At 41.1% G+C, this 21,016-nt stretch overlaps 1 protein-coding gene and 1 long non-coding RNA gene across 5 annotated transcripts in view; one reads left to right on the top strand and one right to left on the bottom strand.

Annotated features, from left to right (window-relative positions):
• Positions 1 to 21,016, top strand: part of LOC105029023 (LHFPL tetraspan subfamily member 6 protein) — a 94,129-nt gene that overhangs the window by 30,128 nt on the left and 42,985 nt on the right. The window lies entirely within an intron of this gene.
• Positions 17,171 to 18,760, bottom strand: LOC109615829. The gene is made up of 3 exons (XR_002196839.3): positions 18,630 to 18,760; positions 18,406 to 18,505; positions 17,171 to 18,247 (listed from the first exon to the last, which is right to left on the bottom strand). It is a non-coding gene; the product is annotated as an uncharacterized LOC109615829 (long non-coding RNA).

Here is a 21,016-nt window from a genome sequence, read left to right as displayed (position 1 = left end):
ATTTCCGTATTTCTACAGATTAATAATGTAATTTTGCGCTGTGTAGTTTTCAACATAAATCAGTTTTTAACTGTATTTTTCTGGCACCCCAGCAGAGTGGCAGCTGAAATTGTCAGGTATCATCTTGATCTGCAACACAACCAAGAGGACTTTGGACAGGGACAGCAACAAGTCTTTCAAGCCTGGTACTCTGGAGGTGTGGGCCAAGACCTTGTGTCCTCCTAAGTTTAAAACAAGGCAGGAGACAGGGAACATTTTAAAAATGCATTCCTTAGATCTACAAGGATTTATAGTGTGAACCGACCCTACTCCCCCGGCACAATAATATAGCAGCGTAAGACCTTGGGGTGGAGACAAAGGGGTCCAGTGACACATCTGGGGCTTTATGATTCTGTGCAGCACTAATTGAAGTTTATTTATTGATTTATCAAGGTAAATGGAAATAAGAGCATTGCAGTAATCTAATCTAGAAGTATGAAAAGCATGTATTCATTTTTCTGCATCAGTTTTTGATAGAAAGTTTTTGATTTTTGCAATGTTTCCGAAGATGAAAATAAGCAACTCTTAAATATATTTTATATGTTCATCAAAGGAGAGGTCATGGTCGAGGGTAACTCCAAGGTTTCTTACTGTTTTTTGGGATACGACCATGCAGCTGTCGAGGTTCACAGCGAGATCAGCCAACAAAACTCTTTGTTTCTTGTGTCCTAAAAAGAGCAATTCTGTTTTTCTTGAGTTTAAAAGCAAGAAGTTCTCTGTGGTCCACTTCCTAATATCTGAAACGCATGCTTCCAAAGTAGCTAATTCTGGGGCTTCTCCATGCTTCATTGGATATACTTAACTGTGTCATCAGCATATCAGTGAAAATGTATTCCAGATTACATCACCCAGAGGCAGCATATATAGTGAAAACAATAATGGGCTCAAAACTGAGCCTTGAGGAACACCAAAACATACCTTTGATTTGTCAGAGGATATGGCATCCATACATAAAAACTGATATCCTTCACGTGTTGAGCATTGATTTTTTGTAAACTTTGCAACTGTATCAAAAAGAAATGTTTGATGTTTTTTGCTCACCTTAATCAGGTTGGAGAAATAAGCTGATTGAGTAGATGTGAGTGCGTTTCGGTATTGAAGTGTACTGTCTATCCAGGCTATTCTGAATACTCCCAACTTGGTGGAGCGCCACTTTTATATTGTCTGGTCCCAAGGAGCAAGTTTGGTGCAACCACATCTTCACATAGATCGTTTGTGGATTATTTTACTCTAGTCATCGATGAGCAAGCTTGTAAGAATATCAAGGAATCTATTTGTTGTCAGAGAAGTCATTGAATTTTTCCATATGAATATTGCAATTGACAAAAATTTTAATACTATCTGCAATGACTACAAAGTTAGACAACAATGATAATAAATGGCTTCATATGATCACTATCCTTAAATAAAAGAAAGTTTGTTTGCATGATCAGTCATATTTTCAAAATATATCTTTTTGTAGTAGTAACATGCTATATGATCTTTTTGTATTAGTAACATGCTATATGATCTTTTTGTATTAGTAACATGCTATATGATCAATCTGTAGTAGTAACATGCTATATGATCAATCTGTAGTAGTAACATGCTATATGGTAAATCTGTACTAGTAACATACTATATGATCTATTTGTATGTAGTAACATGCTAAATTATTTATCTCTGATAGAACATGCTATATTATCTGTCTGTGGTAGTAACATGCCATAGAATTTGTATCTAGTTATAAAATGCTATATTATCCATCTATTCTAGTGACATGGTATATATTATGAGGCTTTCTTCTTGGCCTAGTTTTCTCGCTCTGTCGTTCATTTGTTGGCTCACCTCATTTTTCTTCTAATGTTCTTTTCCTATGTGTAGGAAGAAACTTAACTCTCCTTCCCCCTCCCTCCTTTTCCTCTCCCTCCACAGACCTCCATAGACCTTCTTTCCCCTCCCCCTGGTTAGTGAGTTACAGATCAAAGCCCCACTCTCCCTCATGGAGATGGAGGATAAGAAACAGGAAGCTTTAGGATATGGAGCATCCATTTCTCTCACTACTTATGACTGCAAGCACAGTTTCATTATAGTCTCCATTTCTCTGCTCTTTCAATTCCCTCTTTTTGTCTCTGTATCTGTCAATAAAATATTTTGTTTTGCTTTATTATTGTGGGGAACCTTTGTTTACATTACCAAAGCAACTGGAAAATAATGAAAATATTTGAAATGACAGATTTTTCTTTTTAAGCATTATATTATAGGCTACGTACAAATAATGTAAAAGTGTGCAAATAGTTTGAAGTCAGAATGACAAGGTAAAATATATAAAGACATTAATGTGTTAAGTTCACCGTGTTGTTTGTCCTCCACTGTTTGCCCTTTCCTCATGACTACACATCACAAACTCTGTTGCTGTGATGCAGTTTAATACTCTTTATCGGTCTGTATGATCAGAATCAGAATCACAAAGAGTTTTATTGCCAAGTAAGTTTCACAACAAACTAGGAATTTGTTCTGGTCCATTAATGCAGCAATTTATACAAAATATATAAAAACAAATAAGAATAGTGACTGAGCTTAAAGACAGTAGACTGAGTATTAATAAGTTATTAAAATATACTAACAAATTAAGTTGCAAGAATTGTCCACTTGAAGTTGTGTTTATATGTGGGGAGGGGTCATAGATTTGTCTAGTTGAGGGTTGTGAGTGTATGTGGGGAGCGCGCTATAGTCAGTTTGGCTCCAGGGGCATGTTCATGAGGCCTACTGCTGTAGGAAAGAAACTGTTCATGGGGCGAGAGGTTTTGGTCGTGATAGACCTCAGCCTCCTGCCAGAGGGGAGAGTTCTGAATGGACCATATCCAGGGTGAAAGAGATCAGCACCAATCATTGCCGCTCGCCCGCTCGTCCTGGAAGTATGTAGGTCTTGCAGAGATGGCAGATTGCAGCGGATCACCCTCCTCTGCAGAGAGGATGATGCGTTGCAGCCTGGCCTTGTCCTTGGCAGTGGCTGCAGTGCACCAGACAGTGATGGAGGAGGTCAGGATGGACTCTATGAGGGCAGTGTAGAATTGCACTATCATAGTCTTTGGCAGGTTGAACTTTTTCAGCTGCCACAGGAAGTACATCCTCTACTGAGCTTTCTTTGTAAGCGAGGTGATGTTCAGATCCCACTTGAGGTCCTGGGGATAATGGTACCCAGAAAGCAAAAATACTCCACATAATTGACTAGGGAGCCACCCAGGGCATTTGGGTTTCTACTGAAGTCCACTGTCATCTCCACTGTCAAGGGCGCTGAGATCCAAGTTGTTGCGACTGCACCAGAACACAAGATGGTCAATCTCCCCCCTGTACGTGGACTTGTCTCCATCAGATCGTGGTGTAATCTGCAAACCTCAGGAGCATAACAGACGGCTATGATGGAGGACTTGAAACAGGCCGGGATGCAGCATGGCTCCAGTGAGGTGTAGAAGATGTCCGTAAACACAGCAGAAAGCTGATCTGCACAGTGCTTTAGGGTGGATGGGAGACACTGTCAGGCCCTGCTGTTTTGTGGGGGTTCTGGTCTGTTAACGGCCCCCTCCAGGGTTGACATTTCCATTGTAGTGGCAGAGGTGGGGATTTTTGGGATAGGTGATTGTGAATGTGCCGCCAAGGTGGTGATGATTGGGATGGGTGGTTGTGAATGTGCCGCCAAGGTGGTGATGATTGGGATGGGTGATTGTGAATGTGCCGCCAAGGTGGTGATGATTGGGATGGGTGATTGTGAATGTGTCGCCAAGGTGGTGATGATTGGGATGGGTGATTGTGAATGTGCCGCCAAGGTGGTGATGATTGGGATGGGTGATTGTGAATGTGCCGCCAATGTGGTGATGATTGGGATGGGTGATTGTGGATGTGCCGCCAAGGTGGTGATGATTGGGATGGGTGATTGTGAATGTGCCGCCAAGGTGGTGATGATTGGGATGGGTGATTGTGAATGTGCCGCCAAGGTGGTGATGATTGGGATGGGTGATTGTGAATGTGCCGCCAAGGTGATGATGATTGGGATGGGTGATTGTGAATGTGCCGCCAAGGTGGTGATGATTGGGATGGGTGATTGTGAATGTGCCGCCAAGGTGGTGATGATTGGGATGGGTGATTGTGAATGTGCCGCCAAGGTGGTGATGATTGGGATGGGTGATTGTGAATGTGCCGCCAAGGTGGTGATGATTGGGATGGGTGATTGTGAATGTGCCGCCAAGGTGGTGATGATTGGGATGGGTGATTGTGAATGTGCCGCCAAGGTGGTGATGATTGGGATGGGTGATTGTGAATGGGTCCCAGTCGTGGGCTGGTGTTGATGGCTGGACACACAGGGAGAAGGTCAGGACTGCAGTTTTGTCTTTCAAATCTGCAGAATAAATAATTTAGGTTGTTGGCAAGTTGCAGGTCATTAATGGAGTAGGGGGAAAGAGGCTAAACACCAAAGCTGTGCCTCTCTGTACCTGTCTCTGTCCCTGGTCCTGAATACCTGCTCCTTTTCCAAATGCAGCCGTCTGAGTTTGGCTGTGGACCAGGGTTGTCTTTGTTGTAAATCACCCTGGTCAGTGTTGGTACACAGCTGTCCTCACAGAAGGTGTCTCAGCATCAGTGTTCTCATCCAGACTATTAGTGGCAGACCAAAAATGTCCCAATCAGTGCATTCCAGACACGCACACAGCTCCTCGCACGTTGCTTCACTGCTCCACATCTTTGACATTCACACAACAGGCTTGGATTGTTTTAGTTTTTGCCTGTATGTGGGTATTAGCAAGCAAGTTTATTCAATGTGCTTTACAAAGAAAAAGAAATACAGTAGAATAAAAAGTCAGAGTGTTGCAATACTCTAACTACCCTCCAGGGGGACTCTCCACCCTGGTATCTCAAACTCCAGCACTTGGATGAACTCGTCAGTCTTGTTGTGAATCGATGTGTTACCCAGCTGTCTCCAGGGGGACACTTATGCCATGTCTGTACAAGCATTTAATATTCATCCTCAATGAATTACAGTTCCCAAGACTGTTTACTGCACCACCCCGGTGTCTCAATCCTCACGCTCCAGCAATTGGATAAACTCGTCGGTCCTTTTATGAGATAATACCCTGCATCAAGGTCTAAACTACAACACAAGAACTTGCATTATTCGTCATCAGCATATTGTTACATTTACCCATAAGTTATTCCTCTGATAGCACCAGAACCTGCATTACAGAAAAATCTGTTAACGATTGGTAAAGCATAGAAAAACAAAATAGAATAAAAACAAAATAAAAACATAACTAGTAGATTGCGTGGTAGATTTTATGAGGAAGCTATAAAAGCTGTAAGGCTAACATTGTGGTTATGTTTAAGCGCTCAGTCATATGCATGTGAAGAGTCTTTCTAACCTAGATTTAAAAATGTTGCGGAACTGCTAAACGCATCTTGACCATGTTTAGTTTGGACTCTGGGCTCTACTAGCTGAATGTATTCATGGGCCTAAACCACTCAGCGATCTATAGACTAAAAGCACCACTTTAAAACCTATTCTGTTTCTGACTGGAAGCCGGTGCAAATATTTAAGAACTGGAGTGATGTGCTCTGTTCTCTTGGTCCTAGTTAACATTCTAGCAGCATCATTCTGAATGAGCTGCAGCTGTTTTACAGTCTTTTTGGGGAGTCCAGTTAAGAGGCCATTACAGCAGTCAACCCTACTAGAGATAAAAGCATGGATGAGCTTCTCTTGGTCTGTTTGGGGCACCAAGCCCTTGATTCTGGCCATATTTCTAAGATGATATAATGCTGTTTTAGTGATAGATTTAATATGACTGGTGAACGTCAGAACACTAAGATTACGCAGAAACCGGCTCTTTACTAGTTCTCTTATTTTTGTTGCCAAACACAACAATCTCTGTTATATCTTATAATCATACAGTTCAAGAGCCATATATATTTGAGTATCATCTGCATAGCTATGGTAGTTTATGTTGTCGTTCTGTAGAATTTGGCCCAGAGGTAGCATATAGAGATTGAACAGAAGCGATCCGAGATCTACATGCTATTCATTTATGATTGCCAATGGTGACAAAGTAACTCCGGCCTTCTAAGTAAGACCTGACCCAATTAAGGACTGTCCTGTAGAGTCCTACCCAATTTTCCAGCTTGTCCAGAAGTGTTCTATGATCGATCTAATAGAACCAAAACTGTTACTTGATGGACGATTAGATGGAAGATGATTGTAGTGTAGCAGTGATCCAAAGTGTTTGCATCTGTGGTTGGGATTTTAATAAACTGTTTGTATTTCTGGAGTTTGTGGATTCGGTTATTTTTGTTGATGTTGCCAAGAACAATAACTAAGGAGTCCGGGTATGACTGCTTCCGCCTGGAGAACCTGTTTGGCCTGCTGCCGTTGTGACTCATGCACGTTGGCTGAACGGTGGAATGGAAACTCTGACCAGGATAAATGGTGAGAATTTCTAACTGGCTGTAGAAAGGTTTGCAGTTGAAATAAAATGATTCCAGGTCAGGAGAACACTTTTGTAGTATGACAGTCACATCGTTGCTCCAGCCATTGTTAATGTAGAAATGTATTCCTCCTCCCTTTGTTTTGCCCAAGAGTTCTGTGTCACAATCTGGCCGGAAGACTGAGAAGCCAAGCAATTGCATTACTGAGTACGGATCCACACTGCCACTGTGAAACACAAGGTGGGAGATAAGGAGATCTGTGGAAAATACATGGCTCTAATGTGGGCTGGAGGTTAGGAAGTGCAGCTCGGTTTCCACCTCATTTTGTGGGCAGTGTGAACATAACCTGTCCTCTCTTGACAACCAGGTCTGCCTATGACAGCCTCTCTCAATAGTAAGGCCATGTTCATGGAGTCAGCACATAGTCAAGGTTTTTCTCAATTTAAGTCCATTACAATGTTCTGGTATTTTCCCACTGTATGCACTCTTGTAGCTACTGCAGGCCCTTCGTGGCATCTACTGCAGGCCCTCCGTAGTATCTGCTCTAGGCCCTCCCTGGCATCTGTTGTAGGTCCTCTCTCATGTCTACTGCAGGCCCTCCTTGGTATCTGCTGTAGGCCCTCCCTGGTTTGTGCACATCTGCAAACAGTATAGGGCAACATGGGGTAAGATGCCCACTGTGGTAACACATACTCCCTCATTAATTCTTAAAAAAACAAGAAATTTTACTTTTTTATTTTCTTTAGCTGCCACTAGACTTCAGAAACTAAAAATGTTGTAGTAGTAGAATGCAAAATATTATTAAATTACATCTATAGACTGTAGAAATGTTTTTCCCTTTTAAGGTTCTTAACCCTAACTTTGGCCCTCATTACGTTTGTTTTTCAAACTTTTGCTTTCTTTGTCAGCAATTAGATATTTATCTTGTGAGGCATATTCCCCAATTACAGAACATTTGATTTCTAAGACTAGGCACAGAAGACTTTTCTACTGAACTTGCCAAATCATTTTTGACTGAATTCAGGAACGGAGGCTTATGTTGCATGTCACTACTTTTCAGGAGAGCCGTTTGTAAGAAGAAAAACATGTTCTGGGACATTTTGTCTATTCTGCAGGAATGCCTTCTTGAAGATGTGAACTTTAATGTGATTTATTAACAAACTAATATGGAAATACAAATAATATTTAAAACTCAAACCTTGTTTAACCAGTGGAAAATATAGGATTAAGATTGGCTGATGTAATGAAGGGGCTGGACATGCTGACAGACTGAGTTCTGATTGGTCTATCAAGTCACTGGCTTCTGTCATAACGCGACTACTTGGTCAGTATCATTGCGATCCTGGGAATTTCAAACACAGACCAGTGCAAACGTGATACTAGAGCTCTCAATCACATTACTGCCCTGAATTTAGTGGGAACAAGTTGTAAGAGAATACTTTCTGGAGGACAATAATGCCATGACCCTCTCTGACTCAGAAGAGTGTTGTAAAGAGCGTAGTAAACAAAGTCCACAGATCAAATTCAAAGGACTTCATATGTAACCAGAGGATATTCCATCTGCCGCGAAACATTCCTCCATGTATACAGGTAAGTCTAACATTTGCTAACTAGCTACAGATAATTCATTTTCAAAAAGTAATCAAAGTCCTAGCTTTTCTTCACCAAAGTGAGCAAATTACTTTTGTTTGTTGTGAAACTTTCTTGGCAATAAAACTCCTTCTGATTCTGATGCGTGAAGTGGACAATCCAGTCCATCAGTACAGTAAGACTCCTAAACGGCTACCCACAGTAAAGACAGTCCACCTGCACTTACATTGCAGCTATTATTTATTATGAACCCTGTTGCCAAGCCACTTTACCTTTCGCTGATAATGTTGACTAATTGTTTCAGTAAATTCATTCATAGAGTTCATAGAAATCTGCAAACAATGAGAAGACATTGCTTTTGATTTGGTTTGTTTGTCATTTATTTATTTAAATTTTATAACTGTTTTGATGTGCCATTTTATTTTCTTGTGTTCAAATGCCAAAAGACCAATTGGTTCTGGTTATTTCAATCAATCACATTTATTTTATAAAGCCCTTTTTGAATAGCAGTAACCACAAAGTGCTCAATTTAAATGGCAGATCATTCCACAGCAGTGAAGCTTTGGATAAAAGCCCTGCCCTAACACATTTTTTTTAGGTATAATAAGAAGGCCTGCATCTTGTGATCTTAGCATACGTGTGGGTATGTTTAGCTTGACCAAATCAGAGAGGTAAGTAGAAGCAAGTCCATATAGCGATTTGTAGGTTTACAGGAGGACTTTAAAATCAGCCCTAGCCTTAACAGTTAGCCAGTGTAAAGAGGCTAATGGTTGAGTAATGTGATACAAATTGTTTTGTTGTTCTTAAGTTTCTAACAGCCGTGTCGTGTAATTGAAGTTCATTTATTTACTTATCAGTGTAACCAGAAAGAAGAGAACTGCAATAATCTAAACCTGAAGTAACTAACGCATGAATTTGCTTTTCTGCATTATTTCTTTAATAAGTCAGATTCCTTTTAAATGTTCTGAAGATGGAGAAACACTGCTCTTGAAATAGATTTTATATATTAATCAAAAGAGAGATCAGGGTCAAGGTTAATGCCAATGTTTCTCAACGTTTTTTGGGATAAGACGGTGCAACCATCAAGATTCACCGTTAGATCAGACAATATATCTCTTTGTTTCTTTGGTCCTAAAACGAGCATTTCAGTTTTCTCAAATATTTTCTGTAATCAATATCTGATACACACGCTTCCAGGGTAGGTCATTTTAGGGCTTCTCCATGTTTCTTCGAAATGTACAACTGTCTGTCATCTTCATAGCAGTGAAAAATGACATTGTGATTCCGGATGACATTACCAAGAGGCAGCATATATAGTGAAAACAATAGAGGTTCCAGGACTGAGCCCTGAGGAACACCAAAACATACGTTGGATTTGTCAGAGAACATGCTCTAGTAGGTTCTGCTAGTTTAACATATTTGGTAAGTTGCTACAGTACATATTACATTCATAGCATTTCTAAGTATGGAGTTTGTTAGGATTTTATGCTTCATAACTAAGTACAACTCTGCTCAGGTAGGTTGTGATTTTGCTGTCGTTTGATAGTAGTGGTCTGACTGTGAATGGTCTTAGAGACTCTGGGATGAGGTCATTGATAGTCCTTCATTAGCCAATTGGAAAGATGTGAGATATTCCTGTAGGCATTGCTTCAGTCATCTTGGTTTACCAATCATATGCCAACTGTAGCAACGCCTCTGGTTTAAACCAAATGGTTTTATCTTGAGAAACTGTCCAACACTAGTGACAGAGGTTTTAATTACAATGTTACTGCTGTAAAACATGGTCTATAGTGATCTCTATGTATCTCAGCTGTTCAATTAATCAATAAAATCATTTATTTAATTAATTGCTTTGACAAGTGAGTCAGTGGAAACCTTGCAGTACGTATGGAGGGAAATCTAATTATATTGAAGTCTCTTTCTTTCCCCCCTCATCCCACTGCCCTCCCCTCTACACTCTCGCCATAGAATTTGTCCCCTGCCCTGCTCTGTGATTTATAGGACTGAGGCCACAATGCAGGACATGGTTTAACTGTCTTTTATTAAACTGGCTGGAGTGTGGAAGCGCTTCCAAGAGGAATGAATCATCTCTGAGTACACCCTGCCTGAGAAACGCATGGATGGCTAGCCTCAGCTCTGAACTTTTGAAGCACACACATATATATATATATATACGCAAACACACGCATGCACACACACACACACACGCACACACGCACGCACGCACACACACACACACACGCACACAGTTTCCTGATCTCCTGTTATGGGCCATTATGGTGGGGGTATGAGGGGTGGAAGGGTCAACAAGACGTCCTCCTGGCTTCCATTGGCCATTCATCTCCACATTGATTTGGGCGGAGGGGTTGACACTTATACAGAGGACAGATGTGTCGACCTGGCAGAAACTGATCTAGTTTATATCGTTGGGCGGGGGGGTTGACACTTATACAGAGGACAGATGTGTCGACCTGGCAGAAACTGATCTAGTTTATATCGTTGGGCGGGGGGGGGTTGACACTTATACAGAGGACAGATGTGTCGACCTGGCAGAAACTGATCTAGTTTATATCGTTGGGCGGGGGGGTTGACACTTATACAGAGGACAGATGTGTCGACCTGGCAGAAACTGATGTAGTTTATATCGTTGGGCGGGGGGGTTGACACTTATACAGAGGACAGATGTGTCGACCTGGCAGAAACTGATGTAGTTTATATCGTTGGGCGGGGGGGTTGACACTTATACAGAGGACAGATGTGTCGACCCGGCAGAAACTGATCTAGTTTATATCGTTGGGCGGGGGGGTTGACACTTATACAGAGGACAGATGTGTCGACCTGGCAGAAACTGATATAGTTTATATCGTTGGGCGGGGGGGTTGACACTTATACAGAGGACAGATGTGTCGACCCGGCAGAAACTGATCTAGTTTATATCGTTGGGCGGGGGGGTTGACACTTATACAGAGGACAGATGTGTCGACCCGGCAGAAACTGATCTAGTTTATATCGTTGGGCGGGGGGGTTGACACTTATACAGAGGACAGATGTGTCGACCCGGCAGAAACTGATGTAGTTTATATCGTTGGGCGGGGGGGTTGACACTTATGCAGAGGACAAATGTGTCGACCCGGCAGAAACTGATCTAGTTTATATCGTTGGGCGGGGGGGTTGACACTTATACAGAGGACAGATGTGTCGACCTGGCAGAAACTGATGTAGTTTATATCGTTGGGCAGGGGAGTTGACACTTATACAGAGGACAGATGTGTCAACCTGGCAGAAACTGATCTAGTTTATATCGTTGGGCGGGGGGGTTGACACTTATACAGAGGACAGATGTGTCGACCCGGCAGAAACTGATGTAGTTTATATCGTTGGGCGGGGGGGTTGACACTTATACAGAGGACAGATGTGTCGACCTGGCAGAAACTGATATAGTTTATATCGTTGGGCGGGGGGGTTGACACTTATACAGAGGACAGATGTGTCGACCCGGCAGAAACTGATCTAGTTTATATCGTTGGGCGGGGGGGTTGACACTTATACAGAGGACAGATGTGTCGACCTGGCAGAAACTGATGTAGTTTATATCGTTGGGCAGGGGAGTTGACACTTATACAGAGGACAGATGTGTCAACCTGGCAGAAACTGATCTAGTTTATATCGTTGGGCGGGGGGGTTGACACTTATACAGAGGACAGATGTGTCGACCCGGCAGAAACTGATGTAGTTTATATCGTTGGGCGGGGGGGTTGACACTTATACAGAGGACAGATGTGTCGACCTGGCAGAAACTGATATAGTTTATATCGTTGGGCGGGGGGGTTGACACTTATACAGAGGACAGATGTGTCGACCCGGCAGAAACTGATCTAGTTTATATCGTTGGGCGGGGGGGTTGACACTTATACAGAGGACAGATGTGTCGACCTGGCAGAAACTGATCTAGTTTATATTTTTGATGACTTACAAGGATTAACACTTTTTTATAGCACATAACAAATAGTCTCTGCCAGCGTGTTGAATTGGGATAAAACCAGTCACCTTCAGGGGTTGAATGGAATTAGCTTGCCAAGAAACTGGACTCAAGTCCTTCTCATTCTTAATTTTTTTACTTGGTTAGTAGTCCTACAGTTTTTTCTTTGTGAAGAAATTGTATTGAGGAGAGAAAATGTGAAAAAAACTGAAGCACTAACTTAAATAGCATGGTAGAGTCCTTACATATCCTTTCAGAGAAAGGACACAATGACATTGGGTTGGGAGGATTGGTGGGGGTTGGGGAATAATGTTCCCCTGCCCCCACTACAGAGACCTATCTGCAGGGATGAACTGAAATTCCACCCCCCGTCAGGAGACCCCATATTCCCAGACTGTGTGACAGTGTCCTAATGAATTCCCAGACTGTGTGACAGTGTCCTAATGAATTCACAGACTGTGTGACTGTGTCCTAATGAATTCCCAGATAACTGTGTGACTGTGTCCTAATGAATTCCCAGATAACTGTGTGACTGTGTCCTAATGAATTCCCAGATAACTGTGTGACTTTTTCCTAATGAATTCCCAGACTGTGTGACTGTGTCCTAATGAATTCACTGAACATTAATCACACAGAGACATAGAAGGAACCTTAATCATTGTGTAATTATAACAACACCTTTCATACCCAATCATCAGCATATTAATGTCTTCATTAACGACACCTACAGTATATTTTAGACTGTAGAGACACTATACTTAGACATACATTTCAACATGTAATAATCAAAGTTTGAGACCACAGACAAAATCAACAATGAGCAGTTTGATTTCAAGTGACCAGAACATCTGTTTCTAGGTTTGGTTATGTAACTCTGTAGGTTCTTGAATCGGTATCCTGTGTCTTTTCCATCTAGGGCTTCCATTAGAGGCACTGGGCTGGATGTGCTCCCCAAAGGCAGTATGATGATGAGGTCCAGATGTTTCTGGAATGTGTGTTGTAAAGGTGTGAGGTAATCATCCACAGAGTTATAATTAGAGAAGGCAGGCAAGCATCCATGACTTCATCCTGGTTTACTAGTTGTTATGGTTCTCAGGAATTCCTGTTATCAATACCGCATTCACTCCATGACAGTTCCATTGTTCTGCTGCTGTCTGGTATACCAATGTGGAGCTGGAAATCAAGATGGTGGACAGTTATTAAGCACTACCATGACCGTGGTAGTGAAGACAGGATGCATTGCCAAGCACCAGGTCAACGCCACATTGTTGGGAGAATTCAACCTTCCAACATCTGCTTTTGAGTCATTTATTTCCAGAATTCTTTATTTCCACTCCTCTTTTGACCTCATCTATTCCCTGACAACCACTACTAACAAAGTAGGTAATGCACTTGATCTAATCTGTACTCGGTGCTGTCTGTCAACTGATCTCAATGCCACTCCAGTCCAGTCACCTAGACCTGGATCAGGGCATCAGTGAGCTCCTGGACTTTGGCGCTAATTGGCGGTGTGGGATGCACTGGTACATAACGTCCCAAAGGTTCTCAATTGGATTCAGGTCTGGGGAACGTGAGGGCCAGTCAATAGCATCAACTCCTTTGTCATCCAGGAACTGCCTACACACTCTGGCCACATGAGACCAGGCATTGTCCTGCACCAGGAGGAACCCAGGGCCCACTGCACCAGCGTAAGATCTGACGATGGGTCTGAGGATTTCACCTAACAGCAGTCAGGGTACCGTTGGCTGACACGTGGAGGTCTGTGTGACCCTCCAGTGATAGGCCTCCAAGGACCCACTGACCCACTGCCAAACCAGTCATCCTGAATGATGTTACAGGTAGCATAACATTCACTATGGAGTCTCCAGACTCTTTCATGCCTGTCACATGTGCTCTATGTGAACCTGCTCTCATCTGTGAAGAAAACCCCTTATCGGACCTGCCAATTCTGGTGTTCTCTGGCGAATGCCAATCGAGCTGCATGGTGCTGGGCTGTGAGAAGAGGTCCCACTAGAGGACATCAGGCCCTCATGCCACCCTCATGGAATCTGTTGCTGACAGTTTTGCAACATGCACACCAGTAGACCGCTGGAGGTCATTTTATAGGGCTCTGGCAGTGTTTCCTCCTCACACAAAGGAGTAGATATCGGTCCTGCTCCTGGGTTGATGCCCTTCTACGGCCCTTGGACTGCCTGTGCAACCTAATGGGCTCCAGGTACCCCCTGAAGCTACCAGTAGTGACAAGGACACTAGCAATACTAGAGATTAATCTGTCAGGAAGGATAAGGAGAGTGCAATTGTCTGTGGCCACCACCTGCAAAACCATTCCCTATTTGGGGGTTGTCTTGCTTTTGCCTCTCCAGTGCACCTGTTGTCACTTTCATTTCCACCAAAACAGGTGACATTGATTCACAATCGCTTATGCTTCCTAACTGGACAGATTGATATCCCTGAAATGTAATTGACTTGTTGTTATCTTGTGAGGATTATGTGTTCCCCTCAAAAAAATGGAGCAGTGTATTTCAGTTTAAAACTAAGGACTGACTGCGTTGATTCTAAAGAATGGCTAGCCTTGATTTGGAATGAAGAACTTATTTAAACATCAGCTCAGTGTCTGGAATGGTTTGTTGTTGTTTCTGTGGTGATGAAAACGGTAGTCTACGTCTGTAATCAGGCCTCATTAGAGGAAGCAATGGAATGTGCTAGTGTGTTAGCCTAAACGCATAGGGCTAGATTTACAGGTTGTTACATCATAGCTGCGCTTGCCACATTGTGGCTGGGTCCAAAATAAAATTCTAGTCCCTATGTTGTAGTCTACTTTTAACAAGATTACTGTGGGACCCATGCTTTGAGGTATGGAACTATTAAGGGAACAGTGGTATTTGGGATGATAAGATAATAACAAGCCTTCTTCCATGTCTTTAGGGGAAAACAGGATAATAAAAGTTTAACTTGAAGTTCACACCACCGTTATCAACCAAACGGCCCCAGAGTTAAATAAAGAACATCACTGGTCAGCGTAGCTCAATGCCTAAGGACAGGAAAGTGAGCAGAGGAAAATGTACACACACTGTAAACATTTTAAACACTCCGACACACAAACACACACTGTAAACATTTTAAACACTCCGACACACAAACACACACTGTAAACATTTTAAACACTCCGACACACAAACACACACTGTAAACATTTTAAACACACTCTGACACACAAACACACTGTAAACATTTTAAACACACTCCGACACACAAACACACTGTAAACATTTTAAACACACTCCGACACACAAACACACACTGTAAACATTTTAAACACACTCCGACACACAAACACACACTGTAAACATTTTAAACACTCCGACACACAAACACACACTGTAAACATTTTAAACACACTCCGACACAGAAACACACACTGTAAACATTTTAAACACTCCGACACACAAACACACACTGTAAACATTTTAAACACTCCTACACACAAACACACACTGTAAACATTTTAAACACTCTGACACACAAACACACTGTAAACAATTCAAACACACTCTGACACACAAACACACTGTAAATATTTTAAACACACTCCGACACACAAACACACACTGTAAACATTTTAAACACACTCCGACACACAAACACACACTGTAAACATTTTAAACACAGTCCGACACTGTAAACAATTCAAACACACTCTGACACACAAACACACTGTAAATATTTTAAACACACTCCGACACACAAACACACACTGTAAACATTTTAAACACACTCCGACACACAAACACACACTGTAAACATTTTAAACACAGTCCGACACAGAAAGATTGGTATAATCTTAATCTTCAGTAAAATATGCAGAGTAAATTCAAAGAGAGTTGATAGGATGTGTATGCGATTTTGTCTGCCCTTGCTTCTCCTCTCCCCCTCTGTCTGCTTTGAGCTTCCCTTATAGGTCTTGTTAAAGGTGCAGACCCCTTATAAGGGTAGTGCTCTCCAGGAGATACAGACTACTCCTAACCTCCTATAGATCCAGGAGACAGGCTATAGACTACTCCTAACCTTCTATAGACCTAGGAGACATGCTACAGACTATTCCTAACCTTCTATAGACCTAGGAGACATGCTACAGACTATTCCTGACCTCCTATAGACCTAGGAGACAGGCTATAGACTACTCCTAACCTTCTATAGACCTAGGAGACAGGCTACAGACTATTCCTAACCTCCTATAGACACAGGACACAGGCTATAGACTACTCCTAACCTCCTATAGACCTAGGAGACAGACTATAGACTATTCCTAACCTCTTATAGACCCAGGAGACAGGTTATAGACTAATCCTAACCTCTTGTAGACCCAGGAGACAGGCTATAGACTATTCCTAACCTCTTATAGAACCAGGAGACAGGCTACAGACTAATTATAACCTCCTATAGACCTAGGAGACAGGCTATAGACTATTCCAAACCTCTTATAGACCCAAGAGACAGGCTATAGACTAATTATAACCTCCTATTGACCTAGGAGACAGGCTATAGACTACTCCTCGCCTCCTCTAGAGCAAGAGACAGGCTATACACTATTCCTAACATACTATAGCCCTAGAATACTTGCTATATACTACTTCTAACCTCCTACAGGCAACGCCAATATTCCTTTGAAAAGAGATGAGTGTGAATGTGTGGAGGGCAACTATCAGACAGAAGAGAAGGAAGGATTGTTTAATGCACAGTGGAATAAACAGAGAAGCTAGTGTAGCATCTGGGTGAAAGGGCATACTGTTGATCCCAAAATGTGCCTAAATAAGGCCATTCTTTAGTTAACTCATGGTTGTTAAATCACACTAACATTAGATCATCATCGTAGGTGTGTCTTTAACTATGACATGTGAAGAATTCTAGTATTTTGTTTAGAAAGGGAGTCTGTTCAGTCTCTAGATTGTTTAAGGAAAGCTGGATGAGGAAGTGAAGGAGAGGCTCTGTAAAAGAAAAATGAGGAGAAAGTGATAATACCGAGAAAGGGAGACATAGGAGAGAGGGAAAGAGGAAGAGAGACAGGGAGGAATAGGAGAGAACGAAAGAGGAAGAGAGACATGGAGGAAAAGAGGAAGCGGGAGAAAAATAGAGGAGAGGAAGAGAGATACAAATATGGATGTTTAGGAATGGAAGAACATTACTATTATTAACATTAGAACAGTCTCTGGTGCATTATTACTATTATTAACATTAGAACAGTCTCTGGTGCATTATTACTATTATTAACATTAAAACAGTCTCTGGTGCATTATTACTATTATTAACATTAGAACAGTCTCTGGTGCATTATTTCTATTATTACCATTAGAACAGTCTCTGGTGCATTATTACTATTATTAACATTAGAACAGTCTCTGGTGCATTATTACTATTATTAACATTAGAACAGTCTCTGGTGCATTATTTCTATTATTAACATTAGAACAGTCTCTGGTGCATTAGTTCTATTATTAACTTTAGAACAGTCTCTGGTGCATTATTACTATTATTAACATTAGAACAGTATCTGGTGCATTATTACTATTATTAACATTAGAACAGTCTCTGGTGCATTATTACTATTATTAACATTAAAACAGTCTCTGGTGCATCATTTCTATTATTAACATTAGAACAGTCTCTGGTGCATCATTACTATTATTAACATTAGAACAGTCTCTGGTGCATCGTTTCTATTATTAACATTAGAACAGTCTGGGGTGCATTATTTCTATTATTAACATTAGAACAGTCTCTAGTGCATTATTACTATTATTAACATTAGAACAGTCTCTGGTGCATTATCTCTATTATTAACATTAGAACAGTCTGGGGTGCATTATTTCTATTATTAACATTAGAACAGTCTCTGGTGCATTATTACTATTATTAACATTAGAACAGTCTCTGGTGCATCGTTTCTATTATTAACGTTAGAGCGGTCTCTTGTGCATCATTTCTATTATTAACATTAGAACAGTCTCTGGTGCATTATTTCTATTATTAACATTAGAACAGTCTCTGGTGCATTATTTCTATTATTAACATTAGAGCGGTTTCTGGTGCATTATTTCTATTATTAACATTAGAGCAGTCTCTGGTGCATTATTTCTATTTTTCTTCTTCCTTTTCCTATGTTGTTTTTCTGTTCCCATTTGATTTCTCATCTTACTGTGGACAGAGTAGGGGGAGGGCATACACACAGACAATTTGTGACCAATTTGTTGAGAGTTCAGAGGAACTAGAGTAGTGAAGTGGGTCAGACAAGACGTGGTTGAAATTACAGAGTCTGGAAACACTGAGGGAGGGCCCCAAATGGCACACTATACCTTATTTAGTGCATTACTTTTCACCAGGCCCCACGGAGGATATGGTGCTGTTTGGGACCCCAGTAGAGACTCACAAGATGAAAGTCTTTGACAGCCGTCCCTATGAAGGCAGTGAAAGAAGGAGACACAGGACTTCATGTTTGCAGCAACCAACTGGCCATGTGCTTTTCTCTGAAAAAGAAAACATAATAATGTTCTATTTTAGCTAATAGGGGATTCAATACCTTCATGAAGCAACCTGGACACCTTCAAGCAATCAACCTGGAAAGTAGTTTACAACATCACAGACAGAACCCTGAGAGAACACAGAAAGAACACTGAGAAAAAACAAAGAAAACACAAAGAGAACACTCAGTGAGCACAGAGAGAAAACAGAGAGACTACAGAAAGAACAAAGAGAGAACACAGAGAGAACAAACAGAGGAAACTAACAGAACACAGAGGAAATTGACATAACACAGAGAAGACAGAGATACTACAGAAACAAGAGAGAGAACACAGAGAAAACAAACAGAGGAAACTAACAGAACACAGAGACGAAATTGACAGAACACAGAGTCGACGGGGACAAGTTGGGACCAGGGGGACACGTTGGGACTATAAATGGTGGGTTAAACGCTGGTCATGTTAAGATGGATGAATCAACACACAAATCTCTTGAAGAACCGCTTCATTGACATTCATTTTGTTAAAAGTTTGCAGCATGAAGAAAGCAGAGGTACTTTTGGATTACTTTCATATTAAGAGGCATTAGAAAACAAATAGGAATAGCCTATAACCAGTTGAACACCCTTTGCGGGATCACTCAGTGTCAGAGTTTACATAGCAGGCCAAAAACGGAATTTGCATTTTAAGTTATGGGTTTTGTACAGTGCCTTTAAGGGTTTCTAAACCATTGCGTTCTACTTCAATATGATTGGGCTTGTTAAGAATTTTGCGTGTATCAGAATCTCTGAAGAAGGATGAGGCTTCGGTCCGAATGAAGATTTAACACAAAGATTTATTAATAGGAAATGATAAGTCAAAATACATGAAATACGCTGCACCTGTCAAATACTTGTTGTAACCCTCAAGCTTCCACAAATATTAACCATTGGTTTTGTTTCTCCCGCCACAGGGGCGGTTACTTTTCACTCTCGTGAGTAAAACCCATCCTTATTGGCTCTTCGTTGGCATGGTGACATGTTGGACGAATCTCTTTGTTTTCGCTGTCCAATGAAGAAGGGCATGCTCTAAACTCTTTCCATTTGGGGTTATTTTTGGTCATAGATCAACAGGTTCTAGCATACAGATGTGAAATCTTAACTAGGTTACCGGAATTAGCATTCTATTGTCCTAACCTAGACTAGAGACAGAAGGTTTCTTCCTGCTGTATAGGAGGCAGTTTCATTTGTATGTTAATGGTTGGGTTTTAATCCTGTCTCTCTAACTGAGCCAGGTGTAAAGTCTGAGTTAGTGTGGCTGAGTGTAAGACAAAAGACAGTCTTTACCTATTTTCCCAGAGATAAGGTGTGAGAATTTCAACAGTATGATGGAGTTTTAAACCTTGGAAGTTATACCTGGCAGCAACATACAATTTAATAAAACAAAAACATAAAAATACATGGTAATTAAATCAGCATAATCTAAACTTAATTTATCTCAACAGGCTACATCTCTAAAATACAAGCTAAAGGTCTGTCAGATATTCAATCGTTCCAATTAATCCAGTAACCCTTGATCTTCCAGAATCTGGCTGTTTATCTGAACATAACCCAAAATCATAAGACGTGTTAAACTTTTCTGTTATTTTTTTATCCATGTTTCTAATTGCTTCAGAACATAGTCAAAAAATAAATAGCAATTTCTCAAAAAGGGTACTGACGTTGTATATAAAAGTTAAGATATCCGTAGCTTTTCTCACAAACATAAATACAGTAGTCTGATGTTTTGATCCACAACCACCCACCTTGTCAAAACGTAGCGGAAACCCAGGAACGTGAATCCACGTTTGTAATCGTGAACACCCGCACACAAACATGTTTTACAGGCGCGAACGTAACATGATTATTAGGGCCACAAGCAATTGATTTTCAAATCGCAAATAATAGACATAAACAGTGATTATACACATGCACTCTTAGTTTAAAGTTGATGTCGCCAGCAGCTAATGATAACCAATGGAAGCAATATTCTGAGATGCAAAGCAAGCAGAATCACATGGCTTACCTGTATGGACGGAGTTGAGGTGGTTGTGTCAAATGCATATCATCCTTGGCAGAGTGCTTCCCAACACACATTTTCTGCTTAAATATAGTGATTAATTCCATATAATGTTTTATCTTGAAGGCAGCCCCTGTTACAGATATCTAACAAATAGTTGCCTAATCTTCAAAAACATTTCCTGTCAGAGTTTTTGAGTGCAACTCTTCTCCGCTGTGTTTTTCGGTGCATTTGACAAACAAACCTTGAAACTTCAACTATATAATATACACTCACCTAAAGGATTATTAGGAACACCTGTTCAATTTCTCATTAATGCAGTTATCTAATCAACCAATCACATGGCAGTTGCTTAATTGCATTTAGGGGTGTGGTCCTGGTCAAGACAATCTCCTGAACTCCAAACTGA

This window comes from Esox lucius, chromosome 1, assembly GCF_011004845.1.
Source record: "Esox lucius isolate fEsoLuc1 chromosome 1, fEsoLuc1.pri, whole genome shotgun sequence".
In the NCBI taxonomy this organism is placed as follows: Eukaryota; Metazoa; Chordata; class Actinopteri; order Esociformes; family Esocidae; genus Esox; species Esox lucius.
Note: the sequence above shows the minus strand (reverse complement) of the source record. Positions and strands in the feature narration are given on the sequence as shown.